The following is a 17,445-nucleotide window of genomic DNA, read 5'->3' as shown; positions in this document are numbered from 1 at the left end:
AAAATGCTGCACACACTCAGCAGGTTGGGCATCTATGGAGAGAAATAAACAGCCGACATTCAGCCCGAATATCTTGTGTCTTTAGAATTGATTATCTGTGTTATTTCAAGCATTGCTCCAAACATTAGAAGTATAATCCCTGTGGCACCTTGCTGGAGAATAGAAGGATTAGTAATTGTGGCCTAACTTCTAAACTTTTCCTGGTCTCTCAACCCCCACCCCTTTGTGTCAGCTGTCCACGACGGCATTGGTGGAAATGACAACAGCACAGGCCGTGTGGAGACTAAATGCTGGGCCGGGCTTCCGACTGAGGATTTTTTTTCATTGTGTTGTGTGGCACTAAAATCAAATAGACAGACTCGGGACCAATGTGGCTCGATGAGCTGCTGTGGGCCTTACCTGCATTAAAAGATTACATCATCGTAACCTCATCCTACGTCAGGGCCCACATAGTCTTTATTCTACCTCTGCAATCAAGACAAGGAGTTGACCTTGGTTTAAGGTGAGTGCAGTGGGACATGATGGTTACAGCACTGGGTGCCCCCAGATGCGAGCAGCACAGTCACACTACCTCGATGTCATTTTAAAAGTAATCAACAGTGCATTTAACGTGGACTTAAACAATTGTTTTGTAGCTATCTAGAAACATAAGGCAATGTGAAAAAAAATAGCAGTGTGGATCCAAAGCACAAGGGAGATCTCTAAGGATTTTTTTGATTTAGAAAAACAGCACAGTAACAGCCCTCCCAGTCCAACAGGCCCGAGTGCCCAATTACACCCACGTTACTAGTCAACCCAAACATCTTTGGAATGTGGGAGGAAACTGGAGCACTTGGAGGAAACTCACGCGATTACGGGGAGAATGTACAAACTCCTTTCCAACAGTGGGGGAATTGAACCTAATTCACTGGCACTGTAATAGCATTATGCTGATTGTAACATTATGCTATGTATCACACTGCCCCTGGCTCCCTGACTTGCTAGGAATTTACCTACCACCCCACCAGCCTCCGCGTCCGGCACATAATTCTCCGAAACTTTCGCCACTCCAACTGGATCCCACCACCAAACACATCTTTCTCTCCACTCCACTTTCTGCTTTCCACAGGGATCGATCCCTACGCAACTCCCTTGTCCATTCATCCCTCCCCACTGACCTCCCTCCAACACTTATCCTTGCAAGTGGAGCAAGTGCTTCAGCTGCCCCGACACCTCCTCCCTCACTACCATTCAGAGCCCCAGACAGTCCTTCCAGGTGAGGCAACACTTCACCTGTTAGTCTGTTGGGCTCATTTACTGTGTTCGGTGCTCCCAGTGTGGCCTCCTGTAGATTGGTGAAACCTGACGTAGATTGGGAGACAGCTTCACCAAGCATCTACGCTCCGTCCGCCAGAACAAGCAGGATCTCCCAGTGGCCACCCATTTCACCAATCAACTTCCTAGCTCCTTGCTTCATCCCTCCCCTCCAAGTTTCACCCATCGCCTGACATTTCTCTCTCCCCTCCCCCACCATTCAATTCTACTCCTCAACTTCTTTTCTCCAGTCCCGCGGAAGGGAGTCGGCCCGAAACGTCGACAGTACTTTTTTCCATAGATGCTGCCTGGCCTGCGGAGTTCCTCCAGCATTTTGTGTGTGTTGCTCAGATTTCTGGCATCTGCAGATTTTCTCGTTTGCTAGGAATTTAGCCATTTTCTATATTACGCTGAAACCATATTGGGATTATGTTTAGTTGGGGAATTTTAGTGGATTGCTGAAGGAAAAAACTAACTGGAAGTTATTTATTTAGTGAAGTACAAAGATCAGAAAGATTACAGGTTTGACTATACTAGCAGTAGTCCAATCACTCGAGTTGATTAACGTGTTCTCTTCAGGGGTTACTCCCTTCATGGAGAACACCAATGCATGGCTTTGTTTAATGTGGGGAGACAGATACATGGGCAGCTACCACATGGCCCTGACAGATCGGGGCCAGGGTCCAGTGGCTTGGAATGTAAGATGCCCGGGGAGTCTTCACTGCGGCAACATTCCTCCGCCTTCACTGTGGTTGTGAAGTGTCGTCATCTTCTGCCAACTCCACTGCCAAGGTCCTGGTTGGATCACTCTTTGGCTGGAACCTCCTCCTTGACCTTCCCGCCGCGGGTGACCCTACCTGTACCTAAACAATGGACGGCACCGCTCTCAGGATCTCGCGAACTCTCAGGCTTGTCCACCATGATGAGGTGATGATCCTCAGAGAAGAGGTTTAACTATACTTTGTACAGAATACTGGGATCTATGTCACTGCACAATCTTGTTTGCCAACACTGTGAAGGATTATGTTGCTCATCTCTCCCATTCCCCCTGCTCTGCAATCCATTCAATCTGGGCAGGATGTAATTTTCAACACCGTGCAACAACAACAACCGACTTGGTTTATATAACAGCTGCGGTGAGGGGAAAATGACCCAGGGCATATCACAGGATCATAGCTCAAATCAACATTGATACGGAGCCACAAGGAAAGTATCAGGAAGAGGCAAGATCGATGGCACTATGTGTGGAGAGCTTTCTAACTGGCTGGATGACTGACTGGTACAGAGGGGCCACTGCCCAGGATTGGAAAAAGCTGTGGAGGGCTGCAAACTCAACCAGGTCCACCATGGGCTGACCACCATTCAGAATTGATGTCCATAGATTTCAGGAAATTACAGCAGTACATAAGGTTATGGGAGGCGTAGATAGGGGAAACAGTCAGAGTCTATTTCCTAGGGTGGGAACGTCAAATACCAGAGGGCAAAGGTTTAAGGTGAAAGGTTAATGTAGATGTATGGGGCAAATTTCTTTTTAATTCATTGACTGGTAGGTGTTTGGAATGTGCTGCTGGGAGAGTGGAGGAAGGAATGAAGAAGACACATTTAGACAGGCTGGGAACAAGATATGAATATATATGGGCAGAAGGGATTGCTGTATTTAGATTGACATCATGCTTGGCACGTACATAGTTGTCTGAAGGGCCTGATCCTGCACTCCATGGTTCTGTGTTCTATATATTGCAGTTGGAATCGCTTTATTATGGTCACATGCACCGGCATACAGTGAAAGCAAGGACTGGAGTTTCTGGAATCAATTTGGTAGGCGGAGGGTAGAGTCATTTCAAAGAAAAAGTTTTCTAAAGGGAGGAACGGGAAGGTTTGAAAAGCCAACAGAAAAAAAAAGCAATAAGGAGACAAAAGATGAAATATGAAGTTAAAAAGAGGATACCAGAAGTTTTTTTCAGACATACATATAAAGATATCAGACAGGTGGAAAATGATGCTGGAGAGATAGTAATGAGGGACGAAGAAATGGCAGATGAACTCAGTAAGTATTTTGCACCAGTATTCACTACGGAAGATACCAGCAGTCTGCAAGAAATTGGAGAGTGAGGCAGAAGTGAGCGTAGTCCTATTACTAATGAGAAGGTGCTTTTAGGAAGCTGAAAAGTCTTAAGATACATAAGTCACCTGGACCAGATGGATTACACTTTAGTGTTCTGAAATAGGTAGTTAAAGCGATTGTGGAGACATTAATAGTGATCTTTCGAGAATCACTTGATTCTGGAATAGTCCTGGAGGACTGGAAAATTGCAAATGTCACTCTGCCCTTTAAGAGAGGCCAAAAACAAGAAAATTTTGGAGTCCATTATTAAGGATAAAGTTTCAAGTTACTTGGAGTCACAGGATAAATATGTCGAAGTACTCATGGTTTCCTTCAGGGGAATTCTTGCCTGATCAATCTGCTGGAATTCATTGAGGAAATAACAAGCAGGATTAACAAAGGACAGGCGGTGGAGGTTGTTTACTTGGATTTTCAGAAGGCCTTCGAGAAGATGCCACACATCAGGCTGCGTAACAGGAGCACATGGTATTACAAGAAAGATAGTATGGATAGAAGAGTGGCTGATTGACAGTAGGCGAAGAGTGTGAATGAAGGGAGCCTTCTCTGTTTGGCTGCTGGTGACTAATGGTGTTGTGCAGAGGTCAGTGTTAGGACCACTCCTTTTGACTGTATGATCTGGATAGTGAGAAAGCAGGGAGTCTGTGAAAAGACTTAGATTAGATGAGTGGGCAAAGAAGTAGTAAACAGAATACAGTGTAGGCAAACATATGATCATACACTTTGGTAGAAGGAACATACGCATAACTATTTACTAAACAGGGAGTAAATTCAGAAATCAGACTTGGGAGTCCTCATGCAGGATTCTGAAAAATTAACTTGAGTCAATGGTAAGGAAAGCAAATGCAATGTTAGCATTATTTAGAGAGGACTAGAATATAAAAGCAAGTCTGAAATACTGAGGCTTTATAAGACCGCACTTGGAATACAGTGAGTGGTTTTGGGCCCCTTATCTAAGAGAGGATATGCTGGTATTGGAGACGGTCCAGAGAAGGTTCCATGAGAATGATCCCAGGAATGAAAGGGTTAATGTATGAGGAGCATTTGAAGGCTTTGGGTCAGTACTCAATGGAATTTAGGAGAATGAGAGGGGATCGCCTTGAAACGTATCAAATATTGAGAGGCCCAGATAGCGAGAATGTGGAGAGTATGTTTCTTATAGGGGGGAGAGTCTAGGACCAGAGAGCACAGACTCAGAATACAAGGACGTCGCTTTGGAACAGAGATGAGGAGGAATTTCTTTAGCTAGTGGGAGATGTATCTATGGAATTTTTGCCACGGATAGCCTTGAAGGCTAAGTCATTGTGTATATTTAAAACAATGGTTGATAGATGTTTGATTAGTAAGGGTGTGAAAGGCTATGGGAGAAGTTAGGAGAATGGGGTTGAGACAGATAATACATCAGCCATGATTGAATGGTGGAGCAGACTCGATGGGTCAAATGCCCTAATTCTGTTCCTATATTTTATGATCTTATGATATAAAATCTTGTCCTATGTATCTAATCATTACACAATGCTTTAAGGTACAACAACGTTAAACAATAAAAATGCAGAATGAAGTGTAAACACTGCAGATAAAGTGCAATGCAGGTAAATGATAAGGTTCAAGTTTATAACGATGTTGATTGTGAAGTCAAGAGTTCAATTTATCATAGTAGGGAACTATTCAATAGTCTTATTACCATGCGGTAGAAGGTGTTTCAGAAAGGCAGTGTCCATTATTAAGGACCTCCAGCACCCAGGGCATGCCCTTCTCTCACTGTTACCATCAGGCAGGAGGTACAGGAGCCTGAAGCCACACACTCAGCGATTCAGGAACAGCTTCTTCCCCTCTGCCATCCGATTCCTAAATGGACATTGAACCCATGAACACCACCTCACTTTTTAATATATATTATTTGTTTTTTTGCACGATTTTTAATCTATCCTATATACGTACACGGTGATCGATTTATTTATTTTTCTCCTCTTCTTCTTCTATATTATGTATTGTATTGAACTGCTGCTGCTAAGTTAACAAATTTCACGGCACATGCCAGTGATAATAAACCTGTTTCTGATTCTTTGATGCTCGTGGTATGAGCTTTTAGGTTTTCGTATCCTCTGCCCAACGGGAGGGAGGAGATGAGTAAATACCCAGGGTGGGTGGGGTCTTTGATTATTCTGTATGGAGGGGAGGCTGGTTTCCGTGATACGTTTCTTACAGTCATGGGCAGAGCAGTTGCTACACTAAGACATTATGCACCCAGAGAGGATGCTTCCTATGGTGCATTGATAACATTTGCTAAAGGTCGATGGGGGCATACCACATTTTTTTAGCATGCTGAGGAAGCAGAGGCATTGGTGATCTTTCTTGTCCATGGACCAGGACAGACTATTGATGACACTCACTCCAAGGAACTTGAAGCCTACAACCCTCTGAACCTCATTACCATTGATGTAGACAGAAGCATGAGAACTGTCCCACTTCCTGAATTCAATGGTCAGCTCTTTTGTTTTGATGACAAGCTCTTTATCTCAGTCTTATATTCAGAATTATCATTATTTTGAGATGCGGCACACTACGGTAACATCATCTATGAACTTCTAGAATCTAGAAGTTGGGTTCCCAAACTTTTTTATGCTATGGACCAATACCATAAAGCAAGTGGTCTGTGGACCTTGGGTTGGGAAGCCCAGTTCTAGATGGAGTTCTAGACAGAATATGGCCATGCAGTTATGAGTTTACAGAGGGTAGAGTAGGGGACTGAGGTTGCAAGTTTGTGGAGCAGCGGTGTTTAGAGTAATCTTGCATAGGTTTTCTGATTATGGTTTGTTAGTCACACATTCGAAGTCCAGTTATAGACAGAGTCAACTTGAGAAATAAGTTAGGAATAGGGCTAAGGTTCCCCCTCTGCACCATTATTTGCCCCTCTAATTTCCCGAAACCGATGGACATCAGTTTTGAATGAAATCAATGACTGAACTTCCAGATAAAGAATTTCAAAAATTCAATCTCTGAGTGAAGATACTTCTTATATAATTTCTAGAAGGCCTACTCTTTATTTTGAATTTGTGATCCTTCATAAACTCTATTAAGGTCCTGAGCCATGTTAAACATTTTCCCAAGTCCTTTCCACCCTGGGGAGAAATACCCTATTTTTGCCTCTCTTAATTTCGTAAACCTCTGCCAGGTTATCCTTCAGCTCGCAATGCTCCAGAGAGTTTATTAAAACTCTCCTTATATCTGATTAATTTCAAACCAGACTACATCTGCACTCTCAAACGGCTGCACCTTTCAATGAGATCACCTCTCATTCTTTTAAGAACCATGGTTTAGTCCTCAGTGTCTCACAAAGTTATAGGTTCTGCTGCCTGGAAGGGTAAAGATAATGGGAGGGCAGGGATAGGAACACTTATGCTTTCAAGTCCTCCCCCCACCCCCAGATCACACACCATTCTAACCTCAGAAAATAGCTGTCATTCATCTGTCATCACGGATCCAAAACCCTGACACTCACAGATGCAGAGGGGTGGGGGGGTTGTCATGAGGGATGGGGGTGATTAGGATGGTTGGGGGAGGTTCAGTATTGAGGGAACACATTCATTTCCCAGAATACATAATTCAAGGTTGACCAACTTCTCACAGAGTAATGAGGGCAATAAATATACTGCTTGCTGGTGCCACCCTTATCTCTTAAGAAAGTTAAGGAATTGTTTTTAAAACTTCATTTTCCATTTTGAGGCAATAAAAGACCCCAATTATTTATCACAGCTAAAAAGGACTAAAGATTGAACATTTGAGAATGTACCATGCCATGTTATTTAACACACTGAAGTAACTTAAATATCATTTAGTTGCTGATATGCTTGTGTTTCTACTATCTCACTTCTAAATTGCTATTTGCTCAACTGTAAAATTGTACTGGGTGTGTTCTTCAATAATCAATTTACCATATTTAGCAATAATTCGTTGACTAATAATACTAATAGAAGGAAAATATTTTTCATTCGTAAAGAGGTATCACGATTTATGATCATTGTGGTATTTTTGGTTATTGGGACACACCTGGCGATGTTCACAGTATAACTCGCCGGACGGGACTGCACTTGACTGGTCACATTCCCATCCATTCAGTAGTAGTAAAGGAATCGTTCCTATTTGGTTCCTGGTCCAGTTCTGCGGTTACTTCGAGAGTCCCCCGTGGATCGAGGCTTCACCTCCGCGGATTTCACACTTACACACTCCCACCTGAGAACATTCTACCAACACAACACTCTGCAGATTTACGCCGATGACACCCGGCTCTCCCTTACTGTCACCTCTCTTAACCCCTTTACCGTTCCCAAATTCCAGACTAATAGTCTGACATGAAGTACGGAACGACCAGGCATTTCCACGAACTAAAAGCCATTATCCTCAGTTCTGTCCCTTCAAAATCCAAATGCAACCGCATTACGACGTGGTTTTTCAATTCCAAAACTCTGGAATTTCTTCCTTTAGCACGTCGACTTTTCTTTCTCTCTCTCTCTCGCCTTTACTACCCCCGACCATACTTTTTTAAAATCATCCACGTGTGGAATCGGTGTTACCTTTTGCCTATTCACGCTCCGGTGAAATGCCTCCAAGCACTTCAGTACGTCAAAGACGCCACCTAATTGCGCCCTGTTATTGTTCTGTCTTTACTCTGCGCTACCACTGGACTACAATCCCCAAAATCCCTCGCCACAGCCGCAGCCGGGCTGTCAGTCGAGAGCGCAGGTGGCTGGAACTGACTCCGATCAGCTGGAGGGAGTGAAATCTGCGTCAGTTTCACTGAAAAACACACTATCCCCGGCCGGGTGCGACACGAATCAGAACTCCAGGCATCAAACAGCGGACCGGGAGTTTTCACCGTCAGTGGGTAAGTGATTTCTGTACAATTTAACAACAGTACTGAGAACAGAAACTGTTACATTCCCCACCCAAGCGACATTTCTGACTAATGCCGTTACAACATTGCCAGTGGGAGTAGCCTTTATATTTAGACCTACTTTTCTATTGCCTTCAACTGTTCCGCAACATTATGGTAAATTTACAAATGAGATAGACCTCTTAGGGAGGGAGACAAATTTTAGAAACGGGCCGAATGCTTAACGTACAGGATACATAACTGTATCACCGCAGTTTTCAAAGAATTACAACGCGAGTGAAAGAAAGTTAAGAGAGGAGGAGATTGAGAAATGAGTTCCCCTTGTGTTGTTTCATCCGCTACTGTTTACAAACCCGAAAGCTGGAACGTGGACTATTTATATTCCGCAAGATGGCTCGCAATCATCCAGGCTGTGGAAGGCAGCGACCTCTACAGATGTTACTCGAAGGAGACTTCGATAGAACTCAAGGACAGCCAGTTTGGAGATTCTGCGAATGACACAGTCCTCCCGCGCCCGCTCCGTCCCGCAAATTGCCGAAAGTTAATTTGATTTTTATTAAAATACCCGCTGTCAAAAACTTTTTTCGCCCTCCTGATGAAATATTTAGGTCCGGGCTGTCTGTCGGAGGTCACAAAAACGCCGGAATATCTTGCACGCTGCATTGATAATGAGATCAAAGCCTTTACAATTATTTAACAACTTTCACCATCTGAATACTTTTGAACGGCAGCCGGACACTTTCATAAGCGAAGCAAACGCGACGACCGCACTTCACAGACCACAGGTCACACATAGTCACGTGATTGGGGGGACAAAAATAATTAGATTTAATTTCAGAAAACAATGTTTTGGGACAAAGGATACGTGCACTGCTTGACACACACCTAATACGTGAAAAATGATTTTTTTTGTGTGGACGAAATGATTGCTGCAGCTCTGCTTTATTTCATGATTATGTGTTTGTTGGTATGATAAGCGGTGAACTCGAATGAGTGGCGTGAATAGGAATTTCTGGTAAAAAGACTGCGGTCTGTGTTATTGTAATTTAATCTTGGTGGTATCAGTTGAGCAATAAATATGGATCTGAACACCGGGGAGAGCTGCCCTGATCTGGTAACAGTGCAGCGGGATTTGTTTTGTTTTGCGTCCAGTTTAGAAGGTTTCGGCTGAGTAGACAAAGGCGGCACAGTAGCTTAGTGGTTAGTACAACGCTTTACGGTATCAGCGACCCGGTCCTGTAAGGAGTTTGTACGTTCTCCCCGTTACCGAGTGCGGTTTTCTCCGGGTGCTCTGGTTTCCTCCCACAGTCCAAAGATGTGCCAGTTGGTAGGTTAATTGGTCTTTGTAAATTGTCCCGTGATCAGGCTGAAGTTAGACCATAAGACACAGGAGCAGAATTAGGCCATTCAGCCCATTGAGTCTGCTCTGCCATTCCATCATGGCTGATCCCAGATTCCACTGAACCCCATACACCTGTCTTCTTGCCATATCCTTTGATGCCCTGACCAATCAGGAAATGGTCAACTTACACCTTAAATCTACGCATGGACTTGGCCTCCACAGCTATCTGTGGCAGAGCATTCCACTGATACAATACTCTTTGACAAAAAAAAAATCCTCCTTACCTCTGTTCTAAAGGGTTGCCCCTCAATTTGAGGTTGTGCCGTCTAGTTCTGGATAAACCCACCAGAGGAAACATACTTTCCACATCCACCTTGTCTAGTCCTTTCAACTTTCAGCAGGTTTCAATGAGATCCCCCTGTATTCTTATAAATTCCAGTGAGTACATGCCCAATCCTGCCAATCGCTTCACATATGCTATCCTCTTCATTCCTGGAATCATCCTTGTGAACCCCCTCTGGACTCTCTCCAATGACAACATATCCTATCTGAGATATGGAGACCAAAACTGTTGACAATACTCTAAGTGTGGCCTGACTAGTGTCTTGTAAAAGCTCAGCATTATCTCCTGGCTTTTATATTCTATTCCCCTTGAAATAAATGCCAACATTGAATTTGCCTTCTTTATCACAGACTCAATCTGTAAATTGACTTTCTGGGAGTCTAGCACGAGGACTCCTAACCCCCTCTGCACCTCTGATGTTTGAACCATCTCCCCATTTAGATATAGTCTGCACTATTGTTACTTTTACCAAAATGCATTATCATACATTTCCCAACACTGTATTCCATCTGACACTTTCTTTCTCATTCTTCAATTTGTCTAATCATGCTTCAATTACATTGTTTCCTCAGCACTACCTACCACTCCACCTATCTTCATATTATCTGCAAACTTTGCCACAAAACCATCAATTCCATTATCCAAACAATGTGAAAAGCAGTGGTCCCAATACTGACCCCTGAGGAAAACCACTAGTCACCGGCAGTCGACCAGAAAAGGGCCCTTTTATTCCCACTTGCTGCCTCCTGCCTGTCAGCCACTCCACTATCCATGCCAGTATCTTTCCTGTAATGCCATAGGATTTTATCTGGTTTAGCAGCCTCATGTGTGGCACTATATCAAATGCCTTATGAAAATCCAAGTAAATGACATCCACTGCTTGCCCACCCTGCTTGTTAATTCCTCGAAGAACACTAACAGCATTGTCAGGCAAGATTTCCCTTTACAGAAGCTATGCTGACTTTGATTTATTTTATCATTAGTCTCCAAGTACCTCGAAATCTCATCCTTAATAATAGACTCCAACATTTTCCCAACCACTGCGGTTAGGCTAACTGGCCTATAATTTCCTTTCTTTTGCCTTCTTCCCTTCTTAAAGAGTGAAGTGACATTTGCAATCTTCCAGTCCTCTGGGACCATGCCAGAATCGAGTGATTCTTGAAAGATCATGACCAATGCGTCCATTATCTCTTCAGCAACCTCTGTCGGGACTCTGGCATGTGGTCCATCTGACCCAAGTGACTTAACCACCCTAAGACCTTTGAGTTTGTCTCATACTATTTTCTTTGTTATAGCAATGTCACTCACTCTGGCTCCCTGACACTCATGGACCTCTGGCATACTGCTAGTATCATCCACAGTGAAGACAGATATGAAGTATCCATTAAATTCATCTGCTATTTCTTTGTTCCCCATTACTATCTCATCGGCATCATTTTCCAGTGGTCTAATATCAACTCTCACCTTCCTTTTACTCTTTATATAACTGAAAAATCTTCTAGTATCCTGCTTTATATTATTGGCTAGTCTGCCTTTGTACTTCATCTTTTCCCTTCTTATAGCTTTTTTAGTTGCCTTTTGTTGGATTTTAAAAACTTCCCAATCATCCAACTTCCCACTCACTTTTGCTACCTTATATGCCCTTTCCTTGACTTTTATGCAGTTAAGTCGGGAGTTGCTGTGTGGCATGACTCGAAGGGCCAGAAAGACTTGTTCTGTGCTGTATCTCAATAAATAAATAAATTAAAATATGTAAATACATAACTGTAGTCACTGTTTCAAGTTTAACCTTGATTACTGCCAAAGGAGGAAAGGACAAGACTGATATCAGGTCTACATTCCCAGTTCTGATAAGGGCTGAAGATCTGACGACTGCCTCCCTTTCCACCTCTGTTGCCTGACTTGCTGAGTTTTCCCCCCAGCATTTTCTGCTTGTCAAAGTTATACAGCACAGGAACAGGCGCCTCAGCCATGCTGACCAAGATGTCTGCTGAGCCAGTCCTATTGTCTTTTATTTGGCCGTATCCCCCTCAAACTTTTCTGCCCATGTACTCCTCTAAGTATCTTTTAAGCATTGGAATTGGATCCACCACTATAACTTCCACTGGCATCTCACACTACCCTCTGTGGGGAAAGACTTTCTCCTTTCACCTTAAATCCTCTAGTTTTACAATCCCCTAGCCTAGGGAAAGCAAAGACTATGTCTATCCACCCTGTTCTGATTAAGGGTCTCGACCCAAAATGTCAACTGTTTATTCATTTCCATAGGTGTTACCTGGCCTGCTGAGTTCCTGCAGCGTTTTGTGTGTGTTGCTCTAAATTTCCTGTATCTGCATAATCTCTCAGACAATGATTCTCTACCTTATCTATGCCTTGGAAGATCATACCTCCATCCCATGTGCTCCAAGGAGTAATGTCCCTGTCTTTCCTTATAACACAAGCCCTCCAGTCCCGGTAACATCCATGTAACTCCTTTATGCACCCTTTCCAGATTAATGACATCTCTCCTAGAGCTAGACAACTGGAACTTGTCCTGTTGAAGGTCTCGACCCAACATGTTGGCTGTCCATTCCCTTTCATGGATCCTGCCTGACCTGCTGAGTTCGTCTAGCTTTTTGAGTGTGGCTCCAGATTTCCAGCGTTTGCTCTCTCTTTTGTGTCACCAGTTTGGACAGTACTTCTAAGTGTTATTGTATGAGGGGTGATTGATAAGCTCGTGGCCTAAGGTAGAAGGAGTCAATTTTAGAAAACCTAGCACATTTATTTCTCAACATAGTCCCCTCCTACATTTACACACTTAGTCCAGCGGTCGTGGAGCATACAGATCCTGGACCTCCAGAAAGTGTCCACAGCAGGGGTGATTGATAAGTTTGTGGCCTAAGGTAGAAGGAGATGAGTTAATAACTTCAAACTTTCTGCATAATCACTCAAAGAGTTGAACTGCATGTGCATGTAACGAGAGCTGTATAACTCATCGCCTTCTACCTTAGGCCACAAACTTATCAATCACCCCTGCTGTGGGCCTTTCTGGAGGTTCAAGATCCGTATGCTTGACGACTGCTGGACTAAGTGTGTAAATGTAGGAGGGGACTATGTTGAAAAATAAATGTGCTAGGTTTTCTAAAATTGACTCCTTCTACCTTAGGCCACAAACTTATCAATCACCCATCGTTCCTGCCCCAACCACTACCTCTGGCAACTTGTTCCATACATGCATCACCCTCTGCATCTCATCAATGATTTCTACAGTTGCAATATGATGTCTCAACTGCTGTACCCAGTGCCCTGACTGATGAAGGCAAGCATGCCAAATGTTTTCTTCACCATCCTGTGTTGCCACTTTCAGGGATCCACTGTATCTACCTGTCCTCCCAAGTCTCTGTTTGCCTTATTGCTGTCAGATGATGCATTTTGGTGGGGGGGGGGTGGAATGGACTACAAACTGCCCTCTACAAATCACAACAACTCAAAAAGTGTACTTAAAACAGTAAGTCCTGTCTTAGCCCATCTCTTTTGCCAATTGCCTTAAATCTGTGTTCCTGGTTATTAACAGCACTGCCACTGAGAACAATTTCTCCTTGTTCTCTCTGCAAAAGGTTTGTTGAGCGCTTCTCTTTATTTATTTATTTCAGTTGGGTTTGAATTATTTCTAGTTTGCACCAGACAAAGGTCTATCTGTTTCAATGACTGAACAGTGAAAGGAAGATGAGGGAAAGAAAGATGCCAATGAAATGAGGAAATGAGTGGAAAAGCAAAATAACTGGAGCAAGGAAATGGAGTTCCTATACTCCTGCATACAGGCAACATGCAAAACGCAGGAGCAACTCAACAGCATCAGTGGAGGGAGATGACCATTCGACATTATCAGGCTGAGACCTTTCATCAGCACTGCTCAGCTTGAAACCTTGACTACTTATTTCTCCCCCTTGATGCTATCCGGCCTGCTGAGTTTCTGTTTTGTTCAAGATTTCCAGCATCTGCAGTCTCTCGTGTTCTCCATCCTGTGTACAGAACTGCTTTCTTAGTGGGGAATGCCCAAATGCAGGTAAAAGTAGGGGAATATTCAGCTTGAGAGCAATCATGGATATTAGTATAACAAACTGAGGTGTGTCAGGCTAACCAACTGGATAAAAGCCAAATGTGATCATTAACTTCCTCACATTTCTTTACCATACAAAACAAGTCCATGTGGATCATCGAGTTTTAAGTCTTAAACTTACGCCAGCTCTTGGATCAATCCCATCAGCCTCATTCTCCTAGTGTATGTTATCACTGCAAACAAATAAACTCTTCTTGGCTTTCCAACCAGTCAATCCTGATTGGAACGACGGGGGTATAAGTACCACCGGACTAGATATGCCCAGGCACCATCCCGGATGAAGATGGCAGAATTTGTCACTGAAACGTTGGTTAAAATTGATACCTGTACCCGCCTTGAAGCTTGAGAAGAGGTTATTCATCATATATGCTCGGAAAGCACTAGGTCCTTTATCTTTCCTTCCAGCCTAAACTTTCTCGTATGCCCTACCACCTAACAATACACGGTGACAGGGCATGTGAGAGAGAGAGAGAGAGAGAGAGAGTAGACTGAAGGGAAAACTGTAGCCAATGAACCTACACCTTTGGAATGTGGTGGGAAACCAGAGCACCTAGGGAAATGCACATGGTCACAGGGAAGATGTCTGCAAACTTCTCAGACAATGTGAGATCGGAATCACACCTGGGTCACTGGAGTGCGAGGCAGTAGCAACATCTCTAATATTTAGAGTATAACTTGAGGCAAATATATTGAATAAGACTTTTAGAATTTGAATGAGAAATATTTAGAATTGGATAATTTGCTCAGGAAAATTGTAGCTTACTAAAAATCGGGAGTAACTTAACTTCCAGTGAAACATTGCTGATGAGTAGAAAATTGAAAAAATTCTAAATTTAAAGAAATTAAGTACTAAATACGTAGACAGCAGGAGGCAGCATAACAGAGAGCAATACAAAGCAATTAACAGAGATTGTCAAGAGATTCTATGGTGTAAAATGATCAATGAATACTGAACAAAATAGAAAATCATCCATACTGTAAGCATGGGAGCTAAAATTATGAAAATAAAAACAGGAATTGGACAACTGAAAGATGGGCAAGCAAACATAATAAAGAATGATAAAGAAATGTCGGAAATATTTAATAATTGCTTCATTTACCAGGGAGATATACTCAGTGGCCACTATATTGGGTTCACTTGTCCTTCTGCTCATGAATGCAAATATCTAATCAGCCAATCATGTGGGAGTAACTCAGTGCATAAAAGCACGTAGACATGGTCAAGGGTTCAGTTGTTGATCAGACCAAACACCAGAAAGGGGAAAAAATGTGATCAAAGTGATGTTAACAGTAGAATGGTTGTTGGTGCCAGACAGGGTGGATTGGTGAGTATCTCAGAAACTGCTGACATTCTGGGATTCTTATACACACCAGTCTCCCGAGTTTACAGAGAATGGTGTGAAAAGCAAAAATATGCAGTTAGTGGCAGTTCTGCGGGTGAAATCGCCTTGTTCATGAAAGGTCAGAGGAGAATGGCCAGACAGCTGACCAGAAGGTGACAGTAACTCAAATAAGCATATGTCACAACAGTGCGATGAGTGTACAAAACTTTAAGTGGATGGGCTATAGCAACAGTAAACCACAAACATACATTCAGTGGCCACTTATTAGGTATAGGAGAGCCACTGATTGTATACAACATTTAAAGTAATTAAAATTAAAAAAAACCCTAAATATTTAATGAACTGGCCTAATGTGAAGAAGGATAGAACTTTAATTCAGAAGAGTTCCATTATACATTTTAAAAGAATCTAAGAAGAGGAAATAGAGGCAATATTATACATGGTTAATAATTCATTCAATAATGCCAGAGGACTGGTGGTGCAATATTTATGAAGAAAGACAGAACACATCCACCAAATTACGGAATGATAAGTATATGATATGTTGTTGGGAAAGTATTCAAATTTCAACCAAATGTGAAAGTAGAAAAAAAATGGAGAAATAAAATGTAATAATGAATATCATACATTTCAAAAAGGAAAGTCTTGCCTGAGGAAATAACGTTATTATTTAAAGAAGAAACACAAATAATGGATAAGGCTAATCCATTGTTATAGGCCCCTACAGGGTGGAAGGGGGTGAGGATATTTTCCCCTGGTTTGTGAGTCTAGGGCCAGAGGTCATAGTCTCAGGATAAGGGTAGGTGGTTTAGAAATTAAATGGGGGAGGTGGATTAAGTTGTAGAGTTGTACAGCATAGAAAGAGACTTTGGTTCACTGTGTCCACAATGACCATCAGGCTTATCTCTCTACTTATTCCTCTTTGTTGCATTAAGTCCATATTCCTCTATGCCCTGCTCATTCCAATAGTTGGTCAGCTGCCTCTCAAATGTTGTTACTGTTTCTGCCTCCTCCACATCCTCTGGCATCTCATTCTGGATACTAATTACTTTTTGTGTGAAAATTTTACACCTAATTAAGCCGACTGCTTCTCATCTTAAACCTATGCAATCTGGTTTTGGATACTCCTACCATGAGAAACAGACACTGCTATCAACACTATCTATGCCTCTCAGATAATTTTATCATGCCTAATTTTGCTCCAGGGAAACAGACCCAACCTATCCAATCCCACCATATAATTTAAACCCTCTAATCCGGACAACATCCTTGTGAATCTTTTCTGCACCCAATTTAACTTAATCACTTTTTCCCCTGCAGTATTTTGATCAGAGATGTACACATACTCCAAGTGTGGTCTAATTAACGGTTTGTATGACTGTAATATGACATCCTACCTCTTATCCTCAGTGCCTCAGCTGGTGAGGCATGCATGTAGTGTGCCTTTGTCACCATCCTGTCCAGCTGTCTTGCTATTTTCAGGGACTTGCATCGTTGTACCCTTAGATCTGTCTGTTTAACAATGCCCTCTAGGGATCTGCCACTCACTGTGTATCTCCTGCCCTGGTTTAACTTCCTAAAATGCACCACTTTGTTCTGTGACAAAGGGACAAGGTCCTTTGCCCACTTTCCATTGATCAATATCCTGTTGCAACCTTGGATAACTGTCTTCACAGTCTAGTGTACCATCAGTTCTGGCGTCATCTGCAAGCTTACTAATTATACCACCGATATTCTCATCCAGATCATTAATATATATGACAAACAATGGGGCACACATCTAGTAACAGGTCTTTACTCTGAGAAACAGCCTTCCACTATTGCCCTCTGCCTCCAATCACCAAGCCAACTCTTTATCAAATTGGTTAGCTCACTCTTAATCCCATGTGCTCTTACCCTCTGGACCAGCAAACCATGTGAGACTTTGTCAAAGGCTTTGCTAAAGTTCACATAGACCATCTCAATTGCCTTTGCCAATCTTCCTAGCTACCTCTTCAAAAAGCTCAAAT

The 17,445-nt window shown here is 42.7% G+C and overlaps 1 protein-coding gene across 2 annotated transcripts in view; it reads left to right on the top strand.

The window, feature by feature from the left end:
* The first annotated feature begins 8,134 nt into the window (after window positions 1–8,134).
* Window positions 8,135–17,445, top strand: part of tfeb (transcription factor EB) — a 158,554-nt gene continuing 149,243 nt past the window's right edge. For both annotated transcript variants that reach the window (XM_072278685.1, XM_072278684.1), the window contains exon 1: window positions 8,135–8,300. The gene's annotated coding sequence lies outside the window, so the exon portion shown is untranslated. The remainder of the gene's footprint in view (window positions 8,301–17,445) is intronic.

This window comes from Mobula birostris, chromosome 14, assembly GCF_030028105.1.
Source record: "Mobula birostris isolate sMobBir1 chromosome 14, sMobBir1.hap1, whole genome shotgun sequence".
Taxonomy (NCBI): domain Eukaryota; kingdom Metazoa; phylum Chordata; class Chondrichthyes; order Myliobatiformes; family Myliobatidae; genus Mobula; species Mobula birostris.
Note: the sequence above shows the minus strand (reverse complement) of the source record. Positions and strands in the feature narration are given on the sequence as shown.